This window comes from Callithrix jacchus, chromosome 14 (genome assembly GCF_049354715.1).
Source record: "Callithrix jacchus isolate 240 chromosome 14, calJac240_pri, whole genome shotgun sequence".
NCBI classification, from domain to species: domain Eukaryota; kingdom Metazoa; phylum Chordata; class Mammalia; order Primates; family Cebidae; genus Callithrix; species Callithrix jacchus.
In genome coordinates, this window is record NC_133515.1 from 98,406,798 (window position 1) to 98,428,525 (window position 21,728).

Consider the following 21,728-nt stretch of genomic DNA (forward strand, 5'->3'; position numbering starts at 1 on the left):
AGCTATTTTCTTAATTACATTACATGATATATTCTTTTTTTTTTTTTTTTTTTTGTGTGTGTGTGTGTGAGACAGAGTTTCGCTCTTGTTACCCAGGCTGGAGTGCAATGGCGCGATCTCAGCTCACCGCAACCTCCGCCTCCTGGGTTCAGGCAATTCTCCTGCCTCAGCCTCCCGAGTAGCTGGGATTACAGGCACGCGCCACCATGCCCAGCATATTTTTGGTATTTTTAGCAGAGACGGGGTTTCACCATGTTGACCAGGATGGTCTCGATCTGTTGACCTCGTGATTCACCCGCCTCGACCTCCCAAAGTGCTGGGATTACAGGCTTGAGCCACCGCGCCCGGCCCACATTACATGATATATTCTAAAGTCCACACATTTTGCTTTTGTTTATTTTGACAGATTAAATCAGCCATTTTTCAATTCGTTCCGTGTGCTAATTCAGCCAAGAATATCCAAAGGCCCTGTAAGAGAAGAGACAGGAAAATAAATTTCCAGTATCCATACATGAATCTGATTATCAGCTAGTATGGAAGTCTCCAAGATAGTGACAACAGCAGGCGGCTATCAAGTGATTGCAAGTGATTTTCCAGAAAAAAAGACTCACATGTGAGCCTCTGCTGTACTTGATCCAGCATCCACCAGTTACATTTCACACGGGTCGTTGTGAAATGAATGCTTTTGTCTCTGCTTATAGAAAAGGGAAATGCCTCGAAGTGGTCAGTTGGACACGTCCAAAGAACAAATGACACCCAGTGAAGCAAAAATTAAAGAAGATAAAATCAATTTTCATTACAGCAGACACTGCTGGTGCTCCCCTAGATGTTCTCAGGTCCCTTGTACTGTTTCTATGTTGATCACACTGTAAGAAAACCGGAAATTAGCAAAAAATTAACAAACAAAAAAAATTACAACATTATTCTGTTAAATGAGAAAATTAAAACTGACATCACACATTATCAATGAATTAACTCAAATGAAAGCACAACATTTAAAAAGATGTTACTTGCATATCTAAAGGAGCTCCAAAATGATTTTTCAACATTTTTATTTCCATAGCTTTTGGGGTACAAGTAGATTTCTGTTACATGGATATAGTGGTGAAGTCTGAGATTTTAGTGCACTTATCACCCAAATAATATACATTGTGCTCAATTGGTGTTTTTTTTATCCTTAGCCCTCCCCCTCCCCTCCCACTTCTGAGTCATTAAAGTTTACTACACCACTCTGTATGTTTTTGCATACCCATAGCCTAGTTCTCACTTATAAGTGCAAGCATACAGTTTTTGATTTTGCACTCCTTTGTTACTTTACTTAGAATAATGGCTTCCAGCTCTATTCGAGTTGCTGGAAAAGATATTATTTTATTTTTTTTATGGCTGAGTAGTTTTCTATGGGGTGTGTGTGTGTGTGTGTACATCATATTTTCTTTACTCACTCATTATTTGATGGGCACTTAGGTTTGTTCCATATCTTTGCAACTATAAATTGTGCTGCTATAAACATAAATGTGCAAATATCCTTTTCATATAATGACTCCTTTTTCTAGTAGTGAAATTGCTGGATTGCATGGCAGAACTACTTTTAGCTCTTTAAAGAATCCCCTACTGTTTTCCATAAAGGTTGCACTAATCTACATTCCTACCAACAGTGTATAAGTGTTCCCTTCTCCCCACATCCATGCCAACATCTATTGTTTTTTCAACTTTTGAATAATGGCCATTCTTGTAAGACTAAGGTGGTATCTCATTGAAATTTTTATTTGCATTTCCCTCATGATTAGAGATATTGAGCATTTTTCGTAGGTTATTTTGCCATTTGTGTATCTTCTTTTTAGAAATGTCTATGTCTTTTGTCTACTTTTTGATGAGATTCTTTGTTTTTCTCTCATTCATTTGTTTGGGAACTCCTTAATCTTAAAGATTTTTCATTACTAAATAAGAAAGACTGAGAATAAATTTAATAATCATTAGGTTCAAGAAGTTAACTGAAGAAAAAGAAAAACTGATAAAATCATCATATATTTTGAATTAGAAAGCAAATGAAACCCAACAGCACGTCAAAAAGATAATTTATCATTATCAAGTGAGTTGCAACCCAGGAATGCCGGGATGTTTCAACTTGTACAAGTCGATAAATGTGATTCACCATATAAGCAGAATTAAAAACAAAAACCATATGATCATCTTAATAGACACAGAAGAAACATTCAATAAAATCCTTTCTTGATAAAACCCCTCAACAGGCTAGGCATAGAAGGAACATACCTCAAAATGATAAAAGCCATATATGACAAAGCCATCGCAGTGAATGGGGAAAAGTTGAAAGTATTCCCCCTAAGAACCGGAACAAGGCAAGGATGGCTACCTTTACCACATCTATTAAACATAGTACTGGAAGTGCTAGCCAGAGCAATCAGGCAAGAGAAAGAAATAAAGGGCATACACATTGGAAAACAAAATGTCAAACTATGTTTGCTGATATATGTTTGTATACCTAGAAAACTCTAAAGACTCCTACAAAACACTATTAAATTGGTAAATGAATTAAGTAAAGTCTCAGGTTACAAAATCAATGTATACACCAACAAAATCAATACAAAATCAATCAGTAGCACTGCTATACAACAACAATGACCAAGCTGAGAATCAAATTAAAAGGTCAATCCCTTTTACAATAGCTGCAAAAAGAAAAAAACCTCAGAATATACTTAACCAAGGAGGTGAAAGATCTCTACTACAAAACACTGATGGAAGAAATCATAGATGACATAAACAAATGGAAATACATTCCATGCTCATGGATTTGAAGAATCAATATTGCATAAATGACCATACTGCCCAAAGCAATCTACAGATTTAATGCAATTCCTATCAAAATGCCAACATCATTTTTCACACAGAAAAAAAAATCCTAACATTCATATGGAACCAAAAAAAGCACCCAAGTAGCCAAAGCAATTCTAAGCAAAAAGGTTAAATCTAGAAGCATCACATTATCCAACTTCAAATTATACTACAAGACTATAGTAACCAAAACAGCATGCTACTTGTATTAGTTGGTTTTCATGGTGCTAATAAAGACACACCCAAGACTGGGTAATTTATAAAGGAAAGAGGTTTAATGAACTCACAGTTCCACATGGCTGGAGAGGCCTTGAAATCATGGCAGAAGGTAAAGGAAAAACAAAGTCACGTCTTACATGGTGGCAGGCAAGAAAGCCTATACACAGGAACTCCCATTTATAAAACCATCAGATCTCATGAGATTTATTCACTACCATGAGAACAGTATGTGGGGAAACCACATCCATGATTCAATTATCTCCACCTGCCCCCGCCCTTGACATCTGGAGATTATTACAATTCAAGGTGAGCTTTCAGTGGGGACACAGTCAAAACACATCAGTACTAGTAAAAAAGTAGAGGCCAGGTGTGGTGGCTCACGCCTGTAATCCCAGCAATTTAGGAGGCTGAAGCGGGTGGATCACGAGGTCAAGAGATCAACACCATCCTGGTCAACATGGTGAAACTCTGTCTCTACTAAAAATACAAAAAATTAGCTGGGCATGGTGGCACGTGCCTGTAATCCCAGCTACTCAGGAGGCTGAGGCAGGGGAATTGCCTGAACCCAGGAGGCGGAGGTTGCGGTGAGCAGAGATCATGCCATTGCACTCCAGCCTGGGTAACAGGAGCGAAAATCTGTCTCAAAAAAAAAGAAAAAGAAAAAGTAAATACATGGATCAGTGGAACAGAATAGAGAATCTAGAAATAAAGAATCTGGAAATAATCTATTCCAATCTAGAAATACACTCTAAAAATAAAGCCCAACCAACTGATCTTTGACAAAGCATACAAAAACATAAATTGGGGTGAAGGATATCATTTTATTCGATATCATTTACTTAATAAATGGTGTTGGGAAAACTGAACAGCCACACAAAACCAGATCTCTATTTTCCACCACATACAAAATCAACTCGAGATGCATTAAAGACTTAAATCTAAGACCTGAAGCCATAAAAATTCTAGAAGAAAACATAGGAAAATCTTTTCTGGACGATGGTATAGGTGAAGAATTTATAACTAAGACCCGGTATTAGTCTGTTTTCATGCTGCTGATAAAGACATACTCAAGATTGGGAACAAAAAGAGGTTTAATTGGGCAATTCCATATGGCTGGGGAAGCCTCAGAATCATGGTGGGAGGTGAAAGGCACTTCTTACATGGCAGTGGCAAGAGATAATGAGGAAGAAGCAAAGGTGGAAACCACTAATAAACCCATCAGATCTATTTAGAGTTATTCACTATCATGAGAATAGCATGGGAAAGACCAGTACCCATAATTCAATTCCCACCCCCACCCAGGTCCCTCCCACAACACAATGGGAATTCTGGTAGATACAATTCAAATTGAGATTTGGGTGGGGACACAGCCAAAACATATCAGACTTCAAAAGCAAAAGCAAAGAAAACAAAAATAAATACATGAGACCTAATTAAACTAAAAATCTTCAGCAATGCAAAAGAAATAATCATCAGAGTAATCAGAAAATTTACAGAATGGGAGAAAATATTTGCAAACTATGCATCTGACAAAGGACTAATATCCAGAATCTACAAGGAGCTCACACAAAACAACATAAGAAAGAACAAATAAACCCATCAAAAAGTGAGCAAATGACATGAGTTGATACTCCTCAAAAGAAGATATATAGATGGCCAAAAAACATAAGAAAAACTGCTCAACATCATTAATCATCAGGGAAATAAAAATTAAAACCATACTGAGGTACCACCTTACCCCAGCCACAATGGTAATTATTAGAAAATCAGAAAACAATAGATGTTGGCATGGATGTGGTGAAAGCGAACGCTTATGCACTGCAGGTGGGAATGTAAATTAGTACAACCTCTATAGAAAACAAACGGGGATTTCTCAAAGAACTGAAAGTAGATCTACCATTTCATCTAGCAATCCCACTACTGGCGTTTCACCTTAGGAAAATAAGTCACCACACACATATATATATACATACACACACGCACATGCACACACACACACACGCACACATATATGTATGCGTGTGTGTGTGTGTGCATGTGCGTGTGTGTATGTATATATAAAACCTACATGTGTATGTTTATCACAGCACAATTCACAATTGCAAAGATGTGGAACCAATCTAAGTGCAAATAAACTGACGCATGGATAAATAGAAAATGTGGCATATATACTTCATAGAATACTACTAAGCCATAAAGAACAAATTAATGTCTTTTGCAGCAACTGGCCTAGAACTGGAGGACATTATTCTAAGTGAAGTAACTCAGGAATAAGACATCAGATACTGATGTTCTCACGTATCAGTGGGAGCTAAACCATGGGTACACAAAGGCATGCAGAGTGGCATAATGAACCTTGGAGACTCTTAATGGGGAGGGTGGAAGAGGGATGAGGGATTAAAAGAACTACCTGTTGGGTACAATGTACACTACTCAGGTGATGAACGCACTAAAATATTATACTTCACCACTATAAAATTCATCCATGAAACCCAAAACCACTTGTACCCCAAAAGCTATAGAAATAAGAAAAAGAAATAATTATTATTTTTTAATGCTTAAAAGGAGAATGGATGAAAAAGAGCAATGACAATTCTGTAGTAAATTATATCAGGAAAGAAGAGACAAAGTGGAATTCAAAAGGAATTAAAAGTACATCTTCAAAGGGGAGTTAAAAACTGTAAGAGAATATTGTATATAATTGACTGCTAATACATTTGAAAATCTCTTTCATTTGAATGAAAATGTGAATTGGCAAAACTTGCTTATAAAGAAAAACAAAATATGAATAAACCAATAACTTTGAAAAACACTTAAACCTCTGTCACTAAAACTAGTCCCATTAAATGGCATCAGTGCAAACAAAATATTTTGTAAAGTAGACTTCTGGGATTCCTATGCTATTTTATGTTTTTAGATCACAGAAAGAAATAAAAAATTTCAATTTTTTTATAGTTTAATTCTGACATCAAAATGTTACAATCATACTAAAAATTTAAAATCAAAAATGAAAATATATGTATATTGCATAGATAAATAACATAGTAGCCAATCAGACGCTGTATTTCAAGTTTTAAAAATAGGACTTCTCTCTGAGGTTACTCAAGGTAAAATGAATGTCAGTTAGTGAACAATCTCAGCAAATAGAAAAAGTAATACTCATTTTAGTTATACAAAGTTAATTCACCTTTATGAAGTCATGGTAAATTAATATATTCACAAGACAAAGAGGGAAAAACTGTGTGATAACTTTTACAGACAGCAAGCGGGCATTTGGTAAAATTAATATCCCTTTCTAAATAAAACAAAACATCTTTTCAAATTAGAGTTCGAATGCACTCCTAAATGTTATCAACTTGGGAACCATAGGTGAGGTCCATCTCCGGCAAGATATCATTCATGGGATGTGCCCTGAATATCTCCTAGCCCCAGAGCATGAAGCCAGCTGCCACGGGACCAGTTTACGGAAGAACTTTCTTATCTCTTTAATGCTCTTCACTCCCAATTTCCAAACTTGATGGGTTAGAAACAGCTTACTGAACCAGTATAGTGGAGTAGGAGTGCAGGAGAAGGGACACGATAAGTGGAAAAATTAAAAAATGGAGGCCATGGAAGCCTTCTTGTTTGAAACATATTCATGCTGGGAGAGGAGAAGGCTTAATCCTAACTCAACTTTGGAGTTCTACTTAATATCTTGGACTACATATTCTAATTTTTGATCGAGATTGTTTGAAACTTAAATTTTAGACTGTTATCTAAGAGTAAGGAGAAAAACTATGTGTCTGCTGGAGTTTTCATCTAAGAGCAGGGAGAATTACCTCCTCTAAGACATCAAAAGGGATTGGAGATTTTATTGTGTTGTCAGTCTTGCATAGCTAATTGTACTGGTTGCATTTATTTTCACTTCCATATGAACATTTGAATTAGCTTGTCAAGTAAGTATAAAAACAATCCTGTTAAGATTCTGAGTAGAACTGCATTTAATTCATACATTGATATGTGCTGAAGTCACATTTTTATAATACTAGGTATTTTCTATTCAAGTGTCCTTTTTATATCCTTTGCCCGTTTTCTAATTTACTTCACATAGGCTACGCATATTTTTGTTAAGATTTTTCCCTAGGTATTTTTAATGCATTTGTATAGAAATAGGAAGTGCTTTTCCCTTATAATTCCCCTCATAATTTCCACTTTTTTATCTTACAATTTCCATGTAATCATTACTATATATTTTTGAGTTTTTTTGTGGGTCTTTAGGCCAACAACCTAACAAAGTCCATTATGCTTATTTGTTGTTTTAATTGTCTAAATAATTAAACAGTCTGCAAATATCATTATTTACTAATATTTATGCTTCTTTTTCTTTAATGAATTTCATGCAGTGGATTATGCAATTACATCAATTCTTGCTATCAGAATGAGTCTATTTCATTAGATCAGCTGATTGAGGAGTGTGTGTATGTGTACATGTGGCCAATCAGGAGTATGTTCTGACATCAGTTAAAATGATCCCATGACTCTTATTCTTCTATATGTTAATAGTGAATTTCATTAATTGTTTTCCTTATGAGGAACTATTATATGGCAATAACTATAATAGGAAAGGAGAAACCTTAGTCATAATGCATTATGTTTTTAATTCAATGTAAAATACTATTTTATAAGTGTCTTTTGTATGGGTTTTGCATATATGTTTGTGAGGCTAGTCAAAATCGTGTGTGCATGTGAGTGTGTGTGTGAGTGTGCATGCAGGTTAACCTTGTTTAGGGCTTAGTATCAAAATATCACTAAATTGGCTATGAAGTGTTATTTTTCAGTGCTGAAAACCAGTTAATATAACACCAGAATTACCTTATTTTTGAAAAGCAACTGAATAGAAATCTGTTTTTATAGGGCTAGATCTTGACTACTTTTTAAAAATTTTACACATCAGTAGATCAGTGTGCTAACTTTTATTGATTTGATTTTACTATATGTTACCAGAAAAATCACTCACATTTTTTAGTTTTTCAACTTTTGCCCTGAAAGTAAATGTGTTATGCTTCTATCATTTTAATTAATTTTTAATAATTATTTTCTAATCTCCATATTTTTTTTAATTTTTATATTTTTGTAATTTGGGAAATTAATTTGTCATGGATTTTCTGTCTTATCAGTTTTTTCTAAAATAGACTCCCTTGCTTCATTTTATTGTTCAGGGTTTTTTAAATAACCTTTTAAAATTTCCATATTTCTTGCTTTTACCTTTGTCAAAGCAGTCTTCTTTTCTGAGGGGATTTATTTTGATTTTTTTTCTTACTTTCTTTAGTTGTATGCTTACTTCTTTTATTCTCAATGTTCCTTTTTTCTCTTATATGAAAGTAAGACTATCTATGAAGACTGCTAAGCCAACAGTCTACGGCTTTCAAAATGAAATGCATTCATTGTAGTTTATTTCTAAATAGGTATTTTAATTTTCTCTTTAATTCAAAATTATTTAAAATCTTATATGTGGCCATTTTTATTAAAGTCTAACATACATACAAAAACATGCACAAGAAGTAACAGGATTGTGTGTTTCAAAATTTTTTTTTAGTTTGAAATAAATGATTTTTAGTGTAAGTCATTCTTTATTTTCTGATTTTATTACATTATAACAAGAATTCAATCTAGATTTTTTTGTATTTTATTAAGATTTTCTTTAAGATCGAATACAGTGTCTTTTTTGAATACGCATTTTTTAAAAAAATACCATTTCTGTTTGTTGGTACATAGTTTCACAGAAAATAGACATATAAATACATATAATATGAATACATATATATGATATCACTCACTCATTTTCATCACATAATGTATCTAATGATATTTAATTATCCTTAGTTGTTCTAAAATTTGTTCAGGTCAGAGCACAGCTCACAAAGAAATTTATTTGTATGGCACACTCAGAAAATGAACAAAGCTGCTTGAAGCCTGAGGTAATTGGTTTTCGGCTGTGGCTGCCTCAGGTCCCACCAGGCCACCCCATGGCCACGTGGATCAATATCTCAGCACTTCAGTGACCCATCTGCGGCACACCGCTGTGGGAAGGGCTGGGAAGCTCAGCTCTCAAGCGTTTGTTATTGTTTTCTTAATCTGCTGATTTCAGAAAACTGTGCATTAAATGGCCTACATGAATGTGGATTTGTCTATTCCCCTTTTAATTTGTTAGTTTTTTCTTTACCAATTTTGAAGCAAGATTGTTAGAGATCTAAAAATCTATGATTCATATGGATACCATGATTTTTAAGGATTATACTATTTATCAATATTGCATCTCTCTGTTGTCTTGCTTAGAAATCCTCACGTTAAATTCACTCCTTCCTGAAATTAATATTGCTATTTTAGGTTTTGTACTATAACAGTATACCTGGTACAAATAAAAGAGCCAATTTACGTTACTTACAAGCGAGTACACCTAAAACAGAATGAAGCATACATTTTGCTTTTTATATTTCATTCTGTTTTAGGTGTGCCAGTTGTAAATAGTACAGAGCCATTACCCAACCTAAGGATATTTTTCCTTCATATTCACTGTAATTATTTCCTTTTGGACTTATTTTGGCATTCATATTTTATACTTAATGAGCTTTCTCTGTGTTTATTATTTCTCTGTCCTGTTTTTGTTTTAAGAGATTGAGTTTTCTTTGTTCATTTTATTCCTCTATAGTATTTTCATGTTTAAACATCTTATATAAATTTTGCCCGTGAAAACTCTTAAATCACTGGATTACATATCAATCTCTAGAGCTAACCAGTATCTGTATCTTTTATTTCAACAGGATAAAATCCTTAGGAAAGTTTCCTCTATGTCTTTAACCCTAGCTTCTTTGTATATTAAAGTACAGATTGATGCTAAAATATTTTTAAATTATGCAAAAATAATTATTTCAACTATAAGCTGTATTGGTTGCTGGGGTCTGATGACTTTGAGGTTTTTGCAAGGCTATTTAAAAAACAAAACATGTATCTTCCCCTTTCTTGAATTTATTATTTATTTCAATACAATTTGTGCTCAAACAAGTCTTTTGGAAGGTTCTCTGAGTTGTGAGTTTTAAGAGCCCTTGCATCACCAAGAACATCTTAACATTTTCCTCTCATTTGAGTGTTAGTTTGTGTGCCAATTCTAGAACTCTTCTTTCAAAATAAGTTTATCTCCTAACTCTGAAAAAACTTCCTCCATTGTTCTTAGCATCCAACATTGTCAAAAAGAAGTTAGGTGTTAATCTAATCTTTACTGATCTTTTCTTTTCTTCTTCTGCAAACTTAGAAGCATTTCTCTCTTTTATTTTATTCTGAGCTTTTATTATCACATATCTAGATGTAAATATTTGTTTATTTATCTATCTATTTAAATTAATCCCAAGCGGCACTTTTGGGGCCTTTAGGTTTGAGACAGAGTTCTCACTTACTTTCTTCTGAAGAATAAGTTGTAATCTGTCTGTTTTCCAAAAATAGACGTTCCTGCGGTTCATTCCCTAGAGAGAGGGCAGGTTGCTGGGTAGGAAGTTGAGACTTAGAAGGTGCTATATGCAGAATGGCCCTTCAAAGATATCTCATCCTAATGCCCAGAACTTGTGAGTATGTTGAGGCATTCCTGCCATAATTTTACTACATTATATTGCACAGTTGAGCTTAAGATGGGGAAATTATCTAGCTGGGTGTGATCTAATCTCATGAGTTCTTGACAGCAGTGTGCTTTCTCTGAAGCAGAAGGGGAACTTAGAAATATTGGAAGCATAAAAAAGACTCAGTGTGTCATTACTGCTTTGAAATGGAGGAGGCCATATTCAGAGAACATGGAAAAAGGAATATGAGAGCCTAGAGGAGCTGAAGGCAGTCCAGGTCAACAGAGAGGGGAAAAAAACAGGTACCTTTGACCTACAAACCCCAAGAAACTGGATTTTGCCAAAAACCTGAAAGTCATTGGAAGTGGATTTTTTTCAGAGCCTCCTGATAAAAACCCAACCAGTCAATACTTTAATTTTGACCCTCCCGTAAGGCCCTAAGAAGAGAACCCAGTCGTGTCTACCCAGACTTCTAATCTATAGAACTGTGAGATAATAAATAGGAGCTGCTGTAAGCTGCTAAGTTTGTGGTAATTGTCATGCAGCAATGGAAAGCTACAGACAGCAAGCCTTTTTCAAGTGGGAAATAAATCCCTGCTTCTTACTCTTGGGCTTTGAGGATGGGAAATATGTGGGTAGGAGAGCGAAGTAAGTGGTGACATTATGATAAATGGAAGATCTCCAAACAGAAAAGTGAACATTTTGTAACTAATGTCATACAGTCAAGGCCCTTGCAACCTTTTCCACCAAGCAAATGACGGTCCATTGCTAAGCTGCAGAAAGCTATCAATTTCCTTGTATTGATTCAAACCAGGTCAACAACATATCCTTCTTAGGTGGATATTACTTCCCTTGTTTAAAATTAGAAAACCACAGCTCATAAGATGAAGTGACGCTCGGAGCTGCATAGTCGCAGTTAAGCTGGGATTTAAAACAAAGCTTGTTTCTTTTCCTGAACTCTGGACATTAGTTCATTCATAACTAACACTCCAGTTCAAAGGCTGGGACAGATCTTTTCTGAGTCTTAGGCTCCTAGACTAGGACCTGACCCTGCCTGGATCCCTCCAGCTCCTTTACTTGAGATCTTCATCTAGTCCTGCTCAGATTGGACTTCACAGCTCCTTTCACTGCCTCTTAAACATCAATATGGAAGTCGATGGGAATCTCCCCCAGCCCCACTAGTGGCCCTAAAGCTAAATATTACATCAGTCCATCTCCTTTACTTCTCTCTCAAGGAGCCAGCTCCTCCAGCTAGACATTTGCCTCTTATTCTAAGACCATACTCCATCCCCTTCCGAAGTAGGAGGACATTGAAAATACATGCATGGCCTTTTTTAGTTGTCACAGTAACTGAGAGGTGCTCAGCTATTGAAATCTGTTGTTCCTACAATTCATGGGTTGGTTCACACAATGAAAAATCGTCTTGCCCTAAATGCCAATAGCACCCCAGCTAAGAAACCCTTGACTGTGGTGTGTTTCCCTTCCCTGTGACCTGAGGCAGAACATCACCTCATTTTACCCAAACTAGTTGTATCTGCCATACAATGCCTGCTGCAATCTTGCCCCTACCCACCTTTCCAAAACGATTTCCTTTCCTGAATATCCTGGAACACCTTATATGCTCCCGTTCCTTTCTGCCTCCGAATTCCTACACCTTTTTCCTCTAATATCTTTCTTCCACTTGTCTATTTGCCTGGTGACAGGCAATCACTTATCCCCAAAGTAGCTCAAGCTCTACTTTTAGGAAGTTCTTCCTAAGTCCCTGAGGCAGGGTCTTAGTGAGGATGGAGGTCTTCTCTGTATCTTCAGAATTTCACATTAATAAATAGACAAATAAAGTAGTTTTTCATGAATATTATTAAAAAATTAATTAGTGGAATAAATAAATTCTATAAGCAATGCTGGATTATTGAGTAAATGAGCAACTGAATGGGAAGAAAATATGCATTGCATATTGCTCTGTAATACATTTCATATCATAAATAGCCTGCAACCATTGAATATCATCCATTGTCTTATGTGACGCTGAACTCAAGCTAAAGCAGAGCTCTCAGTGCATTTCAAGGTGCCTTGAACAGTCTCCTCTTATGCTCATAAGTACTTTGCTTGTTATCAACTGTGCACTGTGCACACAATACTTTGTCCCTTTTTGGCAGGCTGGTGGCTGATCTGAACCATGAAGCTCAAGGGCAGTAACCAAGTGAGTGCCCACTGGCTGTGCTTGGGTGCCTGAGTAAGGGGGCAAGCTCAACTGTTCCTTTGCTGTCCCTTTTATCTGTATTTCTTCCCCTAGAATATTTTTAAAAAATGGAAACATCCCATTTTAAATAACATGAGTTATTTAAAAAATACTGTAACTTGCGAAGAACATGAACTCACCCTTTTTTATGACAGAAAAACAAACACCGCATGTTCTTACTCATAACAATGAGAACACATGGACACAGGGAGGATAACATCATACACTGGAGCCTGCTGGGGGTTGGGGGCTAGGGAGAGAGATAGCAGGGGGTAGGGGTATTGCAGAGGGCTAACAGTAGGAGAAATACCTAATGTAGATGACGGGCGGATGGATGCAGCAATCCACCATGGCATGTGTATACCTACGTAACAATCCTGCATGATCTGCACATGTACCCCAGAACTTAAAGTATAATTTTTTAATAAACCATAACTTTGCATCGAATAGGTATCATGTTTTCAATATGTTTATATTGAGCATATATGTTTACATTACAGATGAAGCCTCTGGAGGCCATGTACATTGACTGATGGCACTCCAGTTCCCTGCATTGATTAAATGGAGATGTTAAAAGTCCACTTCTAAAAAATGAGAAGTGCACATAATAAATTTTGTGCTCCGGATGCGAAAACTCCTAAGCACTGTACTAGTTTATTCACGTCCTTCAGATGCAGCATTTACTGTATGTCCATGAGATCCCAGGCACTGGGAGTCTGAGAAGGCCAGCACTGCTATTCTCAGAGTTTAAGGTCTAACGCTGGAGACTGACCCACAGAGTTTATAATGAGAGAGATTGAGGCAAGCAGGGGGCTGACTTCGCAGGGCAGACACCCTTCTCTTAGCCACAGGATTTTGGAAGAGGAGGTAGGAGAGACTCCCATAACAGACGAGTTCCAAATCTGAATTTTAATAAAGTAGGAATGGACCAGACAAAGAGAGAAGGAATTCCAGAAAGAGAAATCAGCTTGTGCTTTGGAAATGCCAAAAAGTTGCTATGAGAATTGTTTCTATTACCTTTCTTATGCTTGCCTGTTTGTGAATGACACTTGCCTAATTATTACCAATACATGGCTTTGTGTCATATTGTACCATCGCTGAATGCTACTTCTTTGTTGCATTGCTGTTAAAGTCTCAGTTGTTTATATGTTGTCTCCTCAAACATCTATGATGTTTTTTCCCTGCATCCTAAACAGAACTCATGCAGAAACACAACTCATCCACTTGCCCAGAACCTACTCCCTCTTCACTCGTCCCTTCTCCAATCTGTCAGTCACACAGACTCAGGGCCTGGGTTCATCTTTAGCACCTCCTTTCCCTCTTCTGCTTCCCTTCTCTTCTCCCTGTCCTCACGAAGATACCGGTTATGAAGGCTCAGAACTTCTGCCTCCGTTAAGTCCCCTTCCCACCCCCAACCCCAGAAACATCTCCTCTCCCAGCCCTAGACCTGCCTAAACCTCTCTGAGGGGTCTGAGGGGCCTCGGTTATTGCCACAGGCTCCGCCCTGGCCTCCTGACCCCCGGGCTTGTCCTCTCACGTCTCTGCACATGGGCTGAATGACTGAACTCCGCTGACTCTGTGTTTCTGGTGTTGCCCTAGCCCTTTCAGCCCAGCAAGATGGACATAACATCTTTCTTGGATATTACAGGGATGCAATGAGACTCGAGACCAGTTTAATATGGTCCAGGCACAAGGAATTGGAAAAAGTGAGATTTTGGACATTACTAATGTGCTTTTTCTTTGGCCTTTCCAAGTACTAGACCTTTAATATGCTCCAGAGATATGTGTGTGTGTGTGTGTGTGCGTGTGCACGCGTGCGCGTGTGTGTGTGTGTGTGTGTGTGAGAGAGAGAGTGAGACAGAGAGAGAAGAGAAAGAGAGGCCAGGTGGAAGAACAAGGTTTTGACATACAGGAAGGAAAAAAAAGAATTATGAAACAAGACAATAATCCCCAAGCCACACTATTGTTTTCAGAGAAATTTACTGAGTGCATTTTTTTCCACGCTGGCATACTTAGAACCAAATTTGGATAACTATATTCTTAGATCTTTCCCAAAGTGCAGAGGAAAACATTCTTCTCTACCCCTAAGATTTATTGGAGTCAGAAATAAGGAGCCTCTGACACATAGGAAGAAGAAATGCTCAACCCAGTGTAACTTTTTCAAGCTGTTGTCCGTTCCAGGGAAATGATGGTTTCAGATTCCAGCACTTATTGTAGAAAAATTTAAATCTTAGAAAGAACTTGGGAAGAGAGGGCAGCTGGATGGGGCCTTGACAGAGAAAGGCAGAGACGCATGGGTTTGCTGCCTGTGAGAGTGAGGAAAGACTAATCGTGCAGAGAGGAGTGACCATTTCCCCCTAAGGAACATTGCTGAAGCCAAAGGTATAGACGGTCTGTCAGCAGTAACTGCAACATGAAGATCACCAGCATTCCCAGCACCCACATGGCCACGCAAATAGCAGGTGTGGTTCTGACATCAAAATGTGCAACCTGGACAGAGGACCAGAGGAATCACAGGGGCCTTTGCCTTTCCAAGGCCAGGAGGCCATGTTAACTTCATTTCCCATACTCAGACTCTATCTTAGGCAGAGGAGTGGGTTTGTGTTGGGGGGGACCCCAAATAATTAAACAGTTTTTTGGCGGGGGAGGATAGGGTTTCACTCTGTTTCCCAGGCTGGAGTGCAGTGGCACAAACACAGCTCACGGCAGCCTCAGCTTCCTGGACTCAAGCAATCCTCCCACCCCAGTATCCTGAGTAGCTGGGACTATAGGCATGCACCACCATGCACAGCCAAGGAAACAGTTTTTATCAATTCTGAGATTCAATAATGCCTTGAGAGAGGTCTTCAATTTTAATATGAGACTAAACTTTATACCAAACTTAAATAATTGAGATTTGAGTAGTTTTTGGGGTGTGTGTGTGTGTGTGTGTGTGTTTGATGTGTGAGTGTTTTATTGCATTCTGGCCTACCAGCATAGATTTTTGAGAAGGCTATTTGATTATACACAATTTTTTTTAAACAATTACCATTTTCTCTGCAAATCCAAGTTGCTGTGAAAGTTGACTTTGTGCCTTCCTCCTGTGTAGCCTTCCAATCAGTTGTAGTGAGGAGAAAGATGAATAGGAGGAGATGAAAACTGGAATACAATCCCAAGAAATTATTTAACCTGATATCTAACTGACTCCATGATCTACCCTTACCTACCTTCAAATATTATTTCTCATTAATTCCTTTAATCTACCCAATCCCTTTCCAAGGTTCATTTCTCCCAAATTTCGAGTCTCTCTGAAAATGAGCTACAACATCCTAATTAGAAAATTGTTCTTATGCTTCTGTCAGGGGCCTCCCCATCCTCCCACCTGTCTCAATGCTTCTCTGAAGCTCTTTTCTTCCTCTCTTTGTTCTGAGTTCATGGACTCTCGGTACCCAGGGCTGAGCCTCAGTGGACACAAAGAATAAGAGCTGAAAGTGGAGATGAAGAGAAACTGGAGCACCAGCCTGGCAGAGGCATGGGATCAGATAAGAACCAGGGAGCAGAGACAAAGAGAAGGGGGTGTCTACAAGCGACACAAAAATGGCCTTTGTGCGGAACAGGCAGGCACTGCTGGGAGTTGAGGAAGCAGCCTGGCTGGGCCATTTTTGGGAATCCTAGCAGTGGCCTCTGGCCTTGTTTGCTTCTCAGCTTTCTCTATTTCCAGATATCAAGCATCAGGCCAGCATGGGCTGGGATCTCAGCAATAGGTGCCTGTGAAGGGGAGAAGAAATCTAGTCATAAAGCCAGTTTCATTATTAAAACGACTCAAGAATCCCCCATTGCTTGTTGTCTGCTGAGCACCTGGCCCTGTGCTAGGAGAGTCAGGAGAAAGGAGGTTTTATCATAAGGCACCTGTGCCAATGAGTATGCCCAGTGGAGCGGGGTGCGTTTGTGTTCACAGATCAGGATCCACCAGCAATGGCACAGATGCTGCTGGTGGTACGGCAGACTCCTAGCTCAGTGCTCTGTCTCCATGACACTTCTTCCAAATTATTGTTAAAGCAGGTCTGCATGAGCTAACACTGTGCATGTCACTCTACTTAAACCCTCCTACTCCCAACCCTGTTTCTCTTCTGTGTCCTCATAGAACCATGTTCATTTCTTTACTGGGTCTGTAGTATTTTTGTCATGAGGATTACAAAGCAATTTTTTGAGATTTTGAAGAATATTAATGTGATGGCTTTAACAGCTGTTTTGAAAATCATTAAAATTTAAGTTGTTTTCCTTACCAAGTAGTGGCAGAACAAACTGAGTCCCTAGGGAAAGTTTGAGGGTTGGTGTCAGAACGAAGGTGCACCTTTTGGGGCTTCCAGGTCTAGGGGCCATGCCAAGTTGACCATATCAAAATATCCTGCTTTTTCCTTCTGTGTGGGCCTGGTCTGGGTGGCCGCTTTGGGATTTTGGGGCCTGGTCCCTGACTGCCTTTTGTTCTGGCTTGGAGTATATGGGCCATCTCCCCTTCTAAGACAGCACTGTGTGTCAGGACTTGGTGGGTTGTGTCTGTGTTCTCACAGTGATGCCCTGAACAGCTTTTACAGCTTCTGCAAAGATGTGTGAAATTGAATCATAAACCAGAAGTTCCATCCCGCCGCCCAGTGAACTTGGCAAAGACAGAAGTGTTCATCTTCCCTGTGTTGTGTTCGCCCACATGAATCTCTCCTCCCATTCCCAGAATGGCCCCGTCATCCTCTCCCTTTTCCTCTGTAAGTGAGTTCTCAGCCAGTTGGCTCTGCTCTTCCACCCTAGCCTCACCAGGATCCGCCTTCCTTCGTCCTTACCAGCTCAGGCAGCTGCAGCCTCCTCCCCGATACCTTTGACTTATTGGATCCTTGTGCTGCTGCCAACAGTGTATTTCCAGATCTGCATTCAAGATGATCCTTTCTGTGCCAGCCCTCCTCAACCTGCCCACTCTTTCTGCCACTTACTAAAAAAAAACCACAGAACCTCAACATGAAAGGAGCTGATCCAGGGTAGAAATTATCTTCTTCTATAGCATTGCAAGGTGGCCAAGCAACCCTGCTTGAGTATGTCCAGTGACAGCAGACTCCCCACCACACTAACTCTTCTTCTGCAATTTGTGTAGCTCTAACAGAAAGTTCCCCTCAAAATCAAAGAAAACCACAAAGGGCCTTGTAAAGTTCTCAGAATACAAATCTATCATGGTGCAAGAGTGAAACAGGGCCACAAAGCTACAAAGACAGGTCGGGTGGGGCAAGTTCTGGGTTAAAAAACTACACTGCCTTCCAATCAAAGAGCATGCCATGCGCACAGTCTCCCTTAAGTCTAGCTGAGTTCTGCCCCCCTGTAGTGTCCATCTCTACTCTTATTGCTGTCCTCTGGGGCCACATGGGACTTTGCACAACTACTCTCATGGGTTTCTGGAACCTTCTCTTCCTCGGGGTCAGTGCTTCCTCGGCTTTAATACATGCTGTCATCCAACCTGGATTACTTTTTCTCCTGGTTCATATATTCAGCCTTTCTTTCTAGATACACATTTCTGCACTTCCCTCTGGAAGCCGTAGCTGATAACCTATCTTCTCCAACTTCTACTTAATTCTGCAGCAGTTTAGTAAAGTTGATGAGAAGTCTTTCTACCATTTCCATGGGCTTGTTTTTCTCAAACAGAGCTGGAAGGCAAGGACTCACGTTAGTTTTATTGCCTATATGTAAACAAACCACATTGGAATTTTTCTTCAGTGATTGGCTTCTAACTTCCTAATTGTGTCTCATGTCACATGAGAAAAGTGAAGCCCACGGAGGTTGGCTGAGTCCCAGGTTCCTTCAGCTGAGTACCATCAAAGCAGGAGTGAAACCCAGGTCTCCTGACTCCCATTCCAGTGGTGATGTTTTTCACCAGTGTATCCCCTTGGCCTATAGAATTTAATACAAGAGTTCTTTCTGTGAAGTACTTGCCTGTTCAGGTGTCTGTATGTCCTCTGATAAACATGATTACTCTTGCCTATCTCAAGTAACACCAACCAATTCATGTATAATCTCTCATCGAGCCTTTTTAAAGCCTTTGCAAAGAACTACGTAGAGACCATAAATGCTTTTTTGATGACAATCGTGATTTTTGCCAAAGGCCTTCATTTAGGATAAGTGTGCAACTGCAGGAAGCAAGGCTACTGTTCCTACTCACATTCCCACATTCACTACAAGCAACTTCAAAGAAATTCTGCAGCTGGAGCAATGCCACTCTATTGCAATTTAAGCTTTCTTCAGTCATTTATCTGCAACCACACTCAAATTTTCAACTCCTCAAATAGAAAATGAACTGAATAGACATTAACAAAGTAATCTCTCTACTTCTTTGAAAATTGCAAACTAGCTGAATTTTTCTCTTATGGTTGATAATAGCCGTGAAGGAACCAATCATAATTCCTTCTCTTCAGCCCCTGAAATACATCATTTAAAAAAGCTTCCCTTATTGGGTAATAAAATTAGAGGAAAAATCATATTAGAGACTAATGAACTCATATAGTGTTATTTTCATCACTTAGTAACCTCAGGATATGAATAATTTTCTTTAAATGAATTTTTTAAATGTGGACTAAGGAATCCATATCCTTAAAAGCCTGAAGTTGTCAAAGTAGAGTGATAACTTTTTTCAAGTTTATGAATTTTGAGACAGAAAAACAGTCTTTTAGGGCTTCCGCTGTCTTTAACTTCAATTACATAGTCTAGCTAAAGTCGTTAAGCCCAAGCGCTGACCTAGATGGAGAAAAAGAGGACATCAATTCTAAAGGCATGGACATTTGGGACAATAACTGTAGCCACAGCTCAAAGTGGAGGCATCCTGTTTTCCTACCGGGATGGACAGAGAACTTCACAAAGCACACACTACAGGCTGAGGCAGTACCTAGGACTCAAACTGGGCACCACTCAGAGCAGGCATTAGCTGGGCTGATCCTGGCGAGTCCATCACAGCCTGTAGTGACTTTAGAAGTGAAAAGAAAGGAGATGCAGTGGAAGGGCTAGTTGTGTAACCAGGAAGGGTTGGTCCTTTGCTAAATAAGTGGAATTATTTGAGAGTCAAAAATAAGCCAGTTTCAGCCCTGTGCTTCCCGTGTGCTTATCTACAAAGTGTCTGGCCTGCCTACAGAAGTGTCTTCCTTTCTGCTAAGGTTTTGTGTTTCCTTTCAGAATATATATGTCTTTATGTCCTGTGAAAGGTAATACAAAGTGAGCTGATGTGGAAGATACTCCCCTTACTCAAAACACTGTAGACATGCTGCCTGAAAAATGGAGAAACGAATTAGCCAGAAATTGCAAATTCATAGCCTAATTTGAGACCAAGAAAGGAAAATTCCACATTAAGAAAAAAAATAAGAGGGAATCTCAAAACGGTAAGTGAGACTTAAAACTGAAAAGTGTTACAGGGAAATTGGAACCTGTTATAGGCCTTAACAGCTGGGACTGGGGATTAATGCCACCCAGAAAGGGAATCCAGCCAGAAGCCCCATGTGTGGGGAGCTGAAACTGAGTGGTCTGAATTGATTCTGCAGCCACTGGTATTGTCATTTGTAAGAAAATCACTGCCCACGGTCTAGGCGCAGTAACTCATATCTGTAATCCCAGCACTATGGGAGGCTGAGGTGGGTGGATCACTTGAGGCCAGGAGTTAGACACCAGTTGGCCAACATGGTGAAATCTTATCCCTACTAAAAATATAAAAATTAGCTGAGTATGGTGGCATGTGCCTGTAATTACAGCTACTTGTGAGGCTGAGGCAGGAGAATTGCTTGAACCATGAAGGCAGATGTTGCAGTAACCTGAGATCACATCACTGTACTCCAGCCTGGGTGACAGACAGAGTGAGACTCTGTCTCAAAAGGAAAAAAAAAAAAAGAAAAAAAAAAGAAATAGAAAATCACTGCCCATCTAACCCAAGAAAGTTGTAATGAAGCTTCTTATCCACCTAGGTCAGTGGCTAAAAGTAAACACACCTTCAAAACATCAAAACACAGGAAGGGGTCCAAATCTAAGCTACTTGAGTAGTTCAGGACACCAAAGAAATAAATTAACATAAACATTAGTCCAGCACACTTAAACTCATAAAGCATCAGCAGATGCAAATGAGAAACTGTTACACAAAGCAAGTCACATGGGTTTCCAATAGAAAATATCCTCACTGACCAAGAGCTCACAGACAAAATTATAAATTATACAAGAAAATGAATGACCCAGAATAATAATTAAGAGAAACAATAAACAATCCTGAAGATAATTTTGAAAACTTAAATAAAAGTAAAACTAATTAAAATCAATAGCTTCAATTAGGATTTCTCTCAGGATTTCAAGGATAATTCAGCAACAGAAACTCTACCAGTATATTTTATTATATTAAACAAATTAAAGGGGAAAAGCCATATGAAATACAGAGAAACCATTAGATGAAATTTGCCATCATCTGTGATAAAGACCCTTAGAAAACTGGAAATAAAAGAAGATGCTTTTAATTTTATAAAGAATGGCTACCAAAAACTTATTGAACTACCACAACTAAGGGTAAAATTCTGAAGACATTCTGTGTAAACTCAGAAATGAGACAAGGGTGATGGATATAAGCACCATTATTCAACACTTTACTGAAGGTCTTAGCCCATGCAGTAAGACAAGAAAAACAAATTAAGAGAAATAAGAACTTGAAAGACAGAGTAACAGCTACACTTAACTGTAATTAACGTGACTGTCTAGATTAAGGGTTGAAAAACTTTATCTATGAAAAATCAGAAGTAAATATGTTCAACTTTTTAGGATATACAGTCTCTATCACAACTACTCAGCTCTGCCACAGA